The sequence below is a fragment of the Pteropus vampyrus genome, unplaced genomic scaffold (assembly GCF_000151845.1).
Source record: "Pteropus vampyrus isolate Shadow unplaced genomic scaffold, Pvam_2.0 Scaffold173, whole genome shotgun sequence".
NCBI classification, from domain to species: domain Eukaryota; kingdom Metazoa; phylum Chordata; class Mammalia; order Chiroptera; family Pteropodidae; genus Pteropus; species Pteropus vampyrus.
This window is the reverse complement of record NW_011888954.1, coordinates 2,184,370-2,195,290: the sequence shown is the minus strand read 5'-3', so window position 1 is coordinate 2,195,290 and position 10,921 is coordinate 2,184,370. Positions and strand designations below refer to the sequence as shown.

Below are 10,921 nucleotides of genomic sequence, written 5' to 3'. Positions count from 1 at the left end.
AAGACATGTATATTAATTAGTTTCCTGTAACTGCCATGACAAAGTACCACACGCTGGGTAGCTTAAAACAATAGAAATACATTTTCTCACAGTTCTGGAGGCTAGAAGTCCGAGGTGTCAACAGGGTGATCTCCCTCTGAAGGCTTTGGGGAGGAACCTTTCCATGCCTCTTTTAGTTTCTGGTGGTTGCCAGCAATTCTTGGTACTTGTAGATACATCACTCCAGTCTCTGCCTCAGTCTTTATGTGAACTTCTCCCCTGTGTGTCTGCAGCACTGTGTCCAAATTTCTCTCTTCTTAAAAGGCTACCAGCCATAATGGATTCAGGGACAACCCTAATCCTATATGACTTTATCTTAAGTTGATTACATCTGTCAGGAACCTATGTCCAAATAAGGTCATATTCACGGGTTCCAGAGGTTAAGACTTGAACATAATTTTGAGGGGACACAATTCAACCGATAGCACCATGTTTTCCTTATTATATCAGCTGCTTCACATGAAAGGACAAAATGTCAAATGCTTCACTCTCAGGTACTGTCTGTTCTCAGGACTCCTTGAAGACTTCATATTATGATGGAAAGAAACAAGACTAGTCTTTGAACTGTGGGTTGTGATCCCAACTCTGCTATACACCGGAAGTGATTACTCTCATCTATTTTCCCTGGGCCTCAGTTTCCACATATGTAAAACAGGGAGGTTAGACTAGATAGGTAGTAAGGTCCCTTTGGAGCTTGATGTGATGGTTACAAAGCCTATAAAGACACAATCTTACATAGCACCTCTCTATGTCCAAGTTATAGCTATTTTAACTCAATTCAATAAGTATTTACTTAGCATCTCTATGTGTCCATCTCTAATTATACTGCATTTCTCACTACTAGATATGTTCCTTAGGGTAGTGATTATTTATTATGCCTCGTGCCTACTGTGGGCTCAGGAAATGCTTGTTAAATAAACAGTATAAGAGAGTCGTAGAAAAGCAGAAAACAGAATTAGATTGTCAAGTCATATTGCTTACCAAGCGCTGCAAGGGTTTATGCCTGGTTTTCCCAAAGGGTATGTAAGCTTCCAGTGGACGGAACCTTCCTTTGTTCTTTACAATGCCTGGGGAGGGCTACAGATGGCAGAGATGCACTACACGGTTTAATTCTCTGCCCCCTTATTCATTTTTACATAAACACATAAATTTGATCACATCATACTTAGCTGTTTTTTTATTGTTGTTCCCTTTCATTTGGTTCCACTTTTACTCTTTTCTCTACCCTCTTTAGCACCCACCACCATCCCCAATCCTGCTGGAGGGTAACTGATATTAACAACTTGGTATGTTTCTTTTCATATTTTTCTCCATACAGCACATGTAGACTCATATATTGGCACGTATACGTGTATATAAGTACACATGGACATAAGCGCTAAGGTTGTTTGTCACTGTTTTATATGCTAGGACTGACTGCATTTTAGATGCTTTAAGAGCTAAAGTATCTTGCTTTTCTCTCTCAATAATACCTGATGGAAATCCATCGAAGTCTACTGGTGTAACTCTAATTTACACTTTTAAATGGATGCACACTATTTCACGGTGTGGTTGTACTGAAATTTATTCAGCCATTTGATGGCAGATGGGCAGTATATGATTTATTGATCACTTGTTTTGGAGGAAGAGAGTGGCTGAGAATTCTCTGATCTTACAGCCAAATTATGCTGTCCTCATCTATCATCTTCCTCCCCCTGCCCCCAGGTATCCACACAAGTCTGCTGGTACTTGGAGTTCTGACTTTTCCCATCGAATTTGAATCCACACGGTTCTCAATATGTCATCTTAATGGGATCTGAGGCTTTTAAAAATGGAATCCAGACTTTCTGGTCTGTTTCCAAAGAAGATGACTTTTTACTTAATGGCATCAACCCCACTAATCCTGTCTGAAATCTAATCAACAGATCAGACAAGAGAAGAAAATGCTGTTTTTTATGTGAAATGGATCAAGCGTTCTATAGTAAGATGTGCCTTCTCTTAATCAGGAGCTCTGAAATGAGGGAGGGGCAATTTCCAGGGGTCCTAATAGGTTGGGGGCAGGTGAAGGAGGTGGTCCTTACGAAGAGAGGCAGCAGAGCCTGGCTTTGGACAGCTTTCCTAGCTGAAGTCTGAGGGTCCTTCCCAGAGCCTGGGGTCTTCAGCTGCATCCAGAAAGCAACGACTACGTTGCCTGTTTGTTTAAAACTTCTTCTTTAAACTGTAAAACATAGCTGTGTACATAAAAGTGTATAAAACATAAATGTTCTGAGGAGTTTAATGAATTGCTAAAAGTGACCATTGTGCAAACGCCCTTCAGGTCAAGAAATAGCATATTATCGGCAGTCCGGAATATTACCCCTTCCTCCCCTCTCCTAATTACCACCCCTGTCCTCCTCCCTACAAGCAGCAGTGTCCTCTCATGAGAATTACCTCTTTGCACCTTTAAAAATATATAGTGGCTTCTTTTGCTCAAAATTATGGATTTTCGAAACTTTAGCCTTTTCTTATTGAGTTATAACACACATACGGCAAAATGCACAAATCTTAATGAATTTTTGCATATGAATATGGCTATGTAATCACTACCCAACTCTATATCAACATGTCATCCAATCAGTTGAAAGCTTAGAGCAGAGACTGAGGCTTCCAGAAAAAGACTTCGACATAGAAACCCTGCCTGAGCTTCCAGCCTCCTGCCCTGCTGAATTCAGACTCAAGACTGCAGCATCAGTTCTGTGGATTTGGGACTTGCCAGCTCCCACAATCGTGTGAGCCAATTCCTGAAAATTAATCTCTCTCAATTTTATATATATATGTATATAGAATATATACACACATATATCCTATATATATTCTATTACATATGTATATCTATTCTAATATATATGCATTCTAATATATATATGCTCATATACATACATATATATGTATTCTAACATATATATATATTCTGTCTCTCTGGAGAACCCTAATATAGTCACTTCATTTTTCAAGCCTTAATTGCTTATCCATAAAATAAGAGATGAAAAAACCAACCTTGCTAACTTGTTATAAGATTCAGATACAGTGCATATAAAATTCCTAACGCAAATATTTAATGGGTATTTAATAAATGGCTATTACAAAACAAACAAACAACAACAACAAAAAACCCACCTAATTTATGTTAAGTAAGTTGAGAAAATGATATGTACCTGGGATGAAGAAAAACTTAGTAGAACCAAAGGATAAAAATGAAAAAAATAGCTCCTTCTCTCAGCCCAGAGAAAACTAGTGTTCATGATTGTGTGTATTTCTTCTGGAAATTTCTATGCAAAAACAATACACAAACAGAAGCAAACTATACCAATAGTTCTGGGCCTTTTAGTTAAAAGCATGAAATGTATAAAAAACTGTCTCCACTTGGTCTAGATTCTGAGCAGTATCCTAACCAAGGATATATTCCCAACAACCTAAAGTTAATTAAAAACGAACTCAAGTATATAATTGCATTTTTTGAACCACATGAAAGCTTTGTCTTAGAAAATCCTGCTTTTCTCTCCCATCCACTTAGCTCATACACCTGAGCTTTCCTGCACGTCTTTCGTCAACATCCCCTGAAAAACTCTCTCAGCATGTGTCCTGGTTCCTCTTCCCTTTCTCTTGGTGCTTTTCTCCTCTCACAAAGGAAAAGCTCATAGCAACTTCTCTGGCAAGGCAGGGCTCCTCAGGGCTTTCACAAGAGGAAGGAACTGGAGGAGGGGAAAGGCTGGTAACAAGGTAACCACCACCAATGTGAAGATGATGTGCAATATCAGGACTGTGTATTATCTGTATCACCTAACTTAACTCTCATGCAGACCATGTTAGATGGGTGTTATTCACATTTTATGGATGAGGAAACCAAGTCTGTGTTCAGTCCCTAGTAATTTAAATAGCCAGCTTCTTCCAGAGGCCAGGGGCAAACCCTGGACATTAGAAAGATTCCTGCTCACATGTTAATAGGTTTTGTCTAGTTATCCTCCTCTGTTGATTTTTTGTGGACCTTCCCAAAGAGGGATTTAATGTCTAATGAGGCCTCCTATTAATTCTCCCTATTTATAATCTAAAACTTCCCTTCCTTACACCATAACCTTCTTAGGACCATATTTAATTCCTCCCTGGAAATTCTTTGGGTACTTCTGGCTGGAACCTGAATGAGGGCATCTGATCTCCTCACATATTAGGCTGGGGATGGAATGGCATCATGAGAGTAAAAATCTTAATGATATCTTTCAATCTCTACCCTCTTTGAGCTTTAACATCTTAATTACGGTGAGGAAAAGGGAAAGTGGGGAGCAAGAGGCCTCTAAATGCCCTTATTTATCAAAAACCATGCAATAACGAGGCCTATGGTGATTTTAAAATAGGTCAACAAATTCTTTGACGTTCCTCCCTCCAAAAGACGGGATCTAATCCTCCCCTTAAATATGGGTTGGACTTAGTGAATTGACTTCCAAGATTACGACATAAAAATGATCCAGTATCTGCTTGGCTCTCTTTTGAGACCCTTGTCCTTGGAACCCAGCCACCATATTCTGAGGGAACCCAAGGCACAGGGAGAAGCTACATGTTGTTTTTCTGGACAACAGCCCAGCTAGGCCTTCGGCCTGCAGTAGCATCAACAGTCAGCCATGTGAGTGGTTGAGCCTTTAGATCATTCCAGCCCCAGCCTTTGCTCCTTCAGCTAAGGCCCCAGAAATAGTGAAGCAGAGACAAGCCATCCTCACTGTGCTCTGTATGAATTTCTGAGCCACAGAAACTGTGAGAGATAATAAATCATTTTTGTCTTAAGCTACTAAGTATTGGGCTGATTTGTTACACGGCAAGGGACAACTTATACAAAGACATTCTCACCCTCGTCTCAGTTTTTAGGGTTCTCTTACTCGCATTGTGAAATGCCAGAGGGCAAATGACTGGAGTACAATGTTCTCATTTACTGACTATCCTAGTATATGGACAGCAAATTGGAGACTCCTAACCAATGTTTAAGAGTCCTGGGCTGGAACCTGCTTGTCTACACCCCTGAGATCCAGAATACCAGGGATCTGTCCTCAAAGAGTGAAGCCACAACATCCTCAGCTCTGACTGAGGCCTGCCTGAACATCTCAGATCAGAGCTCCATGTTTCAGTCCTGAATCTTGCTGGCTCTTAAAGTTACTTCTCTTTCTTCCTCAGTTAACTGGCACTCACATTAGATGGTACCTCAAAGTAAAAATGAGAGCCAATACCCTGTGGCTTGCTGATTTTTGACTGCATGTCATTGCAGCAGGAACTCAGTGAGAGCATGCATGTACCCTCCAGCCTTGTTCTTTGTGTCTCAGGCAGAAAGACCACTACAATCATTTTGGGAGACTTTGATGCTCCCCAAGTCACTGCTGTAAGGTTATGAATTTAACTTCCATCCCAGTTGCTATCTACTCTGTCGAATGCTCGTTTCAAAGCAGCAAGAGTGACCCACCTGGAAATATCCTCCTGCCAACTCCTCTTCAGGTGGGGACTCGGAAATGCTCACACAGGTAGCAGCATCTTCCTGTTCTGGTGCCTGTTCCTCCTTGCGCTGTTTCTGTAGCATGTTCTAGCCCCTTCCCAAACCTTTTCTCTGCTCCCAGAAGAAAGTAGTCTGTTCAAGGTGCCTCCCAGATGTTTGGTGCCCAAGGCAGCGTCCAGTGGACCAGCAGGTTGCTGGCCCTGACCCAGCCTGAGCAGCTGATTCTGATTCCGCAGGGGAGTCTTAGAGACTTCCTCAATTCAGTGACTCACATAATCGTTCTCGACTTGGAACATCTGGTTCTGAGCCATGCTGTCTCCCAGAAATTGTAATTCCAGCCTCAGGCTCATATCTACAATGTCCCTTTGGCTTTCCATTGGTGTTCCAAGAAATTTGTTCATGCTGGGTCTTCTCTCTTTCCCCTTTCAGGTGGCCAGGATGAAAACACAATTTTGGCTCCCATCACGGGGTATGATTTTAATTTAAGATGCAGCTGGGCACCGCCCCTTAGTTCCAAAATCCTTAACCCCACTCCCCCAAGTTGCAACACTTGCAAAGCCACCCAGGTGGTACAGCTTTAGAGAGTGTAACAATTAATAAAATACACTGTATTGTTCTACTTCATTTAATTTAACGGTTGTATCATGTACATGGCTGTACCGTAATTTGTTTAACTAATCCCCTATCGAAGAACATTAAGGTAATTATTATTGTTATTAGACTAGCAGCTGAACCTTGGACACATACTCTTAAATGCTTTCTCTCTGAGGAAAATGAAGAAGCTGACCGTTTCTTATCAAACTAGCCCTGCTTTTAGAGCTTATCATACCCCAGCCTGAGGTTCACTGGCATCCTCAGAGGTTGTGACGGATGGAGCAGGCCACTCGGGTGCCAAAGTAGAAAAAGTTGACAACCAGCACAACCTTTGAGGAATGAATTTTCACATCAAGGAGAGTGAAGGGCAAATCTCTAAAACATCTACTGCTGGAAAAAGTAACCAAACTTCCTTGTATTTGCTTCTGATTATACTCCTCAGAATCCTCCTTTACTCAGCCATGGAATGTCTTCCTGGATATGCTTGCGGCTGGTGTCACCTCCTTTTCAATGTTTGGAAAGGGCTGCTTGCTATAAACAAGAAAAGCCAAGAGACTGGATATCTGTAGAACCACAGCCCTCCTCAGTGAAGGTAGGATCCTCACCTGTAATGTGCCATGCTTTGTGTCTTGTGACAGTGCTTTGTAGCCAAAGGCAGCCACGTTTAGGCAGATAAGAGGGAAGCCAGGGGCCTATGAGAACTCTCTATTCAGGCCCAGGCTTGATGAGGAGACCACAGATAGATGGCAAAGAAGCAGGGTAGCTGTCAGCAATGACTGCTATGTGCTATTTCTTATAGATGAGGACATTTGAGAAGTTAAGTAAATTGCTCAAGGTCAATTTCTAAACACTATACATGTTCTGACTCCTTTAATCTCATCACAGCTCTGTGAGGTAGATGCTATTATCCCCATTCTATAGATGAAGAGACTGAAGCACAAAAATGTTAGTGCTACACAACCAGCCCAAAGAAAGTACCTAGTAGCACTTAGATTTGAACCCAGGAATCTGATTCATGCTCCTAAGGTGACACTGGCTGTTTTTCAATATAATTGAAGCAGAAGCAGTGGGAAGCAGAGTAGATAGAGAAACAAAGAGTTCTGTGACCTTCAAGAGGACTAGACTTAGGAACTAAGGACACCTACCTCTGAAGGGAAAACAAGGTGACCAGGTCACCAGGACTGCTGACAGTCCCCCAAGGACAAGGAACCCTTGTTCCGTGCTCCAAGGTGTGGGTGGGGCATAGCTTTGATGGTTCCCCAAGCTCCCTCTCAAGGTCAAATTAGGCCTTAAGTAAGAGGAGCCAGTCTTTGTTTCCTAGAGCTTGAAAGAGCCTAACTAACTTGCTTTATTATGTTAATTGTGTAGATAATCATTATGAGCTGATGGGCACAGAGAAGGATAAAGGATTGGGGTAAAATAAACCAGGAGCTCCTGGGCCCAGCTGAAAAGCAGATCAAAAGACTAAGGAATTGCTGTCTTGGGACCTTTCAGTCAGACAGAGCTGCCTATGTAACTAAAGGAGTCTGCATCAACTCTACTGACAATTTAATCTCCATGGCATTTCATAGGTTCAATAGTTTTTCATGTCCCTTATTTATTTGTCACATCAACCCTATGAGGCATGCCAAGTAGGTATTGCAATCTTCATTTTACAGATGAAGAAGCCGACACCCAGGGAAGTTAGGTTGGAATTGCAGAGCCAAAACTAAACTCCATTGTTTCCCAGCAGTGTGTGGGAGTGGGGGTCATATCAGCTCTCCTGAGACCAAAGGGCGTATCTCTGAAACTCCAAGTTTTGTGAGATCACTTTGGTAACTTGAAATCTGTCATGGTGGGAGAAATTGCACCACGGAAATTAGCAACCACCACAAATCAGGGCTCCCCATGCCACTGGTTAAACATTTACCAGCACATCACTGAGAATATCCTCATAATTTCTCATTGGTGCTAAAGATAATGTTTTGGCCCCCGTAAGATCGCAGTTGATGCGAAATAACCAACGTAGGAAATGGCTGTTTTCCCAAACGCTTCAAGTTTCCCCACTGTGGCAGCAGAAATCATAAGAACTAACATGTATTCTGTGCCTGCCAAGTGCCATGCTCTGTGCCATGTGCTTTATGCATTTTATAATTTATTCCCCATCACAACTATTTCTTATAGATGAGGACATTTGAGAAGTTAAGTAAATTGCTCAAGGTCACACAACGAGAAAGCGGTGACACAGATTCAGATCTAGGTTTGTCTAAACTTTTTCATCACGGTGCCACCATCTTAGCTACTATTATCATTTTGTAAGTAGAATAGGCTTTTCTTCTCAGTTCTGTGGCCCCCGTCTTTCTCCAACCTTGTAAACATGTAATGAAGTTACAGCTAAAATCAATCAAGACAACTGATTTTGAACACGCAATGAATATTTTAAGGGCCATCTCAAATCTCAATAAAACTCCAAAACTTATTAGACCATTTTAGCAATTTATAATCATGGCCTATAGAAAATGTCAGAATTAATATTCCGCTCTCTTATTATTTCGACCATTGGAGATATCTTACATGGTAATTGGCTCTTAGCAACCACAATCTAATTTAATTTATTTATGAATACCTTGTATTTATATTTCATGGATATTATTTTAATTATTAAATCACTACATCTTGGAAAAAATGTAATTTTGTTACAGAGCAAATGTTCTTCATCTGACATCTGTAATACCATTTTAAAAGTGTATGAGGATAGGCGAGTAGTTGAGATCTTGCTCCCCAGCAAATGTCATCAGTTTGAATCAAATAAACTCTTATAAAAATTCTGCTTTTTTAAAAAAAGTATATGAGGTTAAAAATATTGCCTAGGTTTCAAAGACATTTTGCTGGGAAATGTTTTGTCAGAAAATAAATACTATACATGCAGTACTATTTAGAGATCTAAAGTAATCCTCTTGTTTACAGCCATGCCACCCTGAACAAGCCCGATCCTGTCTGATCTTGAAAGCTAAGCAGGGTCGGGCCTGGTTAGTACTTGGATGGGAGACCACCTAGGAAGACCAGGTGCTGTAGGCATAAAAAATAAAAAAATAAGGGATTGTAAGCTGACAAGGTCCTTGCAATCTGTGAGGTCAACCAAGAGTTGCCTTGCCTATAAAGAAAAGAAAAGGAAGGAAAGAAAGAAGAAAGAAAGAAAGGATTTGGGGTTGGTAGCAGGAATGTGGTTTCAAATCCCAGACCTGCTTTTTTCCAGCTGTACGATGATAGGTGAGTTACTGAACCCACTCTGAACATCAGTTTCCCATTTAAAAAAATGGGATCGACATATCTACCAAGCAATATCGTTATGGTGAGAACAGGACTGGTTATATAATTTCTGGAGTATAGTGCAAAATGAAAATGCAAGGTTCCTTGCTCAAAAGTTATTAAGAATTGCAAGACAACAACAGAACAGTAAACCAAGTGTGGGCCCTTCTGAGCATGGAGCCCTGTGAACTGCATGGCTCATATGCCCACAAAGCCAGCCACAGGTAAGAATTGCATTAAATGCCTTGTGTAAACTGTGTCTCACTTGGAAGGTGCCTGAACAATGGCTACTAGTTGTGTTTTGAATCAATTTGCCACCTTGTTTTTATACATCGTGGAAAAGAAAAGTCATGTTTTTGTTTTTTGAAGATAAGTGCAGGCCAAGCTTCACAAAACAGGTTCACAGATACCTAGCACCGAAAGGGTTTGGGGCACGACAGTCCAGGGCGAGGTGAGCCACAGAACCCAGGCTCACGGGCCCCTCCCTCTTCAGTTATTTGTCAATTTTTGGAAGAGGAATAGAGAATGTGGGATTCTGTTTCCTAGCAGAGGTCTTGAAACCATAAAGCTAATCTCATTGGGCTTTGCACTACATTGAATTAAATTCCTAATTCTAATTTCACCAAATAGGGTTACTGGGAGAACAGGAAGTGGAGCTTGATAACTGAGTTCCATTGTCCAGAGGGAGCCAAGAGAGAACAGAAAATCAATTTCCTTACTGCGGAGAAGTGGGTGAAGCTATTTTGATCTGTTGGGAGCAGCTTGTTTCTTTGTAAGGAGGTGAAGACCGTTCTGACAGAAGACTTTTCGCATAGAGAGGGGCCATAACGATTTTCTAAACATTTTTCTTTTGAGATCCTCTTCATTTTGGGCTGATTGGAAAGGTGAGTGTCCCTGAGTAGGAGGCGTTCACTCATCTTACCTAGATATTCCCGAAAGTTCCCTTTTGGATCATTTAAAAAAAAAAAAAAACTTAGGTGTTCAGCTTCTTCTCAAAATCTACCACCTTAACCTTCGCAACTCCCTACTTTGTTCCTTGGACCAGAAGGGACCCCCAACTTCTCGATGGTTTCAGAGTACTTTCGGTGTTACACACTGCTGTGCATCTGCACCTGAATAACAACTTAGAATTGTATTGATCTTCACAGTTTCAACACACCTCATCTAGCTGGTAAACCCCGGTCTCCAATTCGTTTTGTGTCTTGAGACTGGGCAACAACAAAGGGTTGTTTTATGAAGCACTTTTATATGCGGTCTCCTATGGCGGATATCTGCTACTTGTTTCCTTTAGAATACTCTACAGCACTTAGCACAGTGCCTTGTGTGTAGTAAGTGCTTGGTCACTATTCGTTCAATTAATATATTCCTATGACACTATTTCTTTTATCTGTTTAGTTTCAGCATGTCATCTAGACTAGAAGCTTCTTGAAGCATTCATTTATAAAAATATTTATTGAATGCCTGCTATGTGACAGAAAAATTCTGAAAACAAAGGGATGAGTGTAATTCTAT

General features: G+C 41.0%; 1 pseudogene; it reads left to right on the top strand.

Annotated features, from left to right (window-relative positions):
• The first annotated feature begins 9,059 nt into the window (after positions 1-9,059).
• On the top strand, positions 9,060-9,178 carry LOC111746055 (annotated as a pseudogene).
• Positions 9,179-10,921: the final 1,743 nt, after the last annotated feature.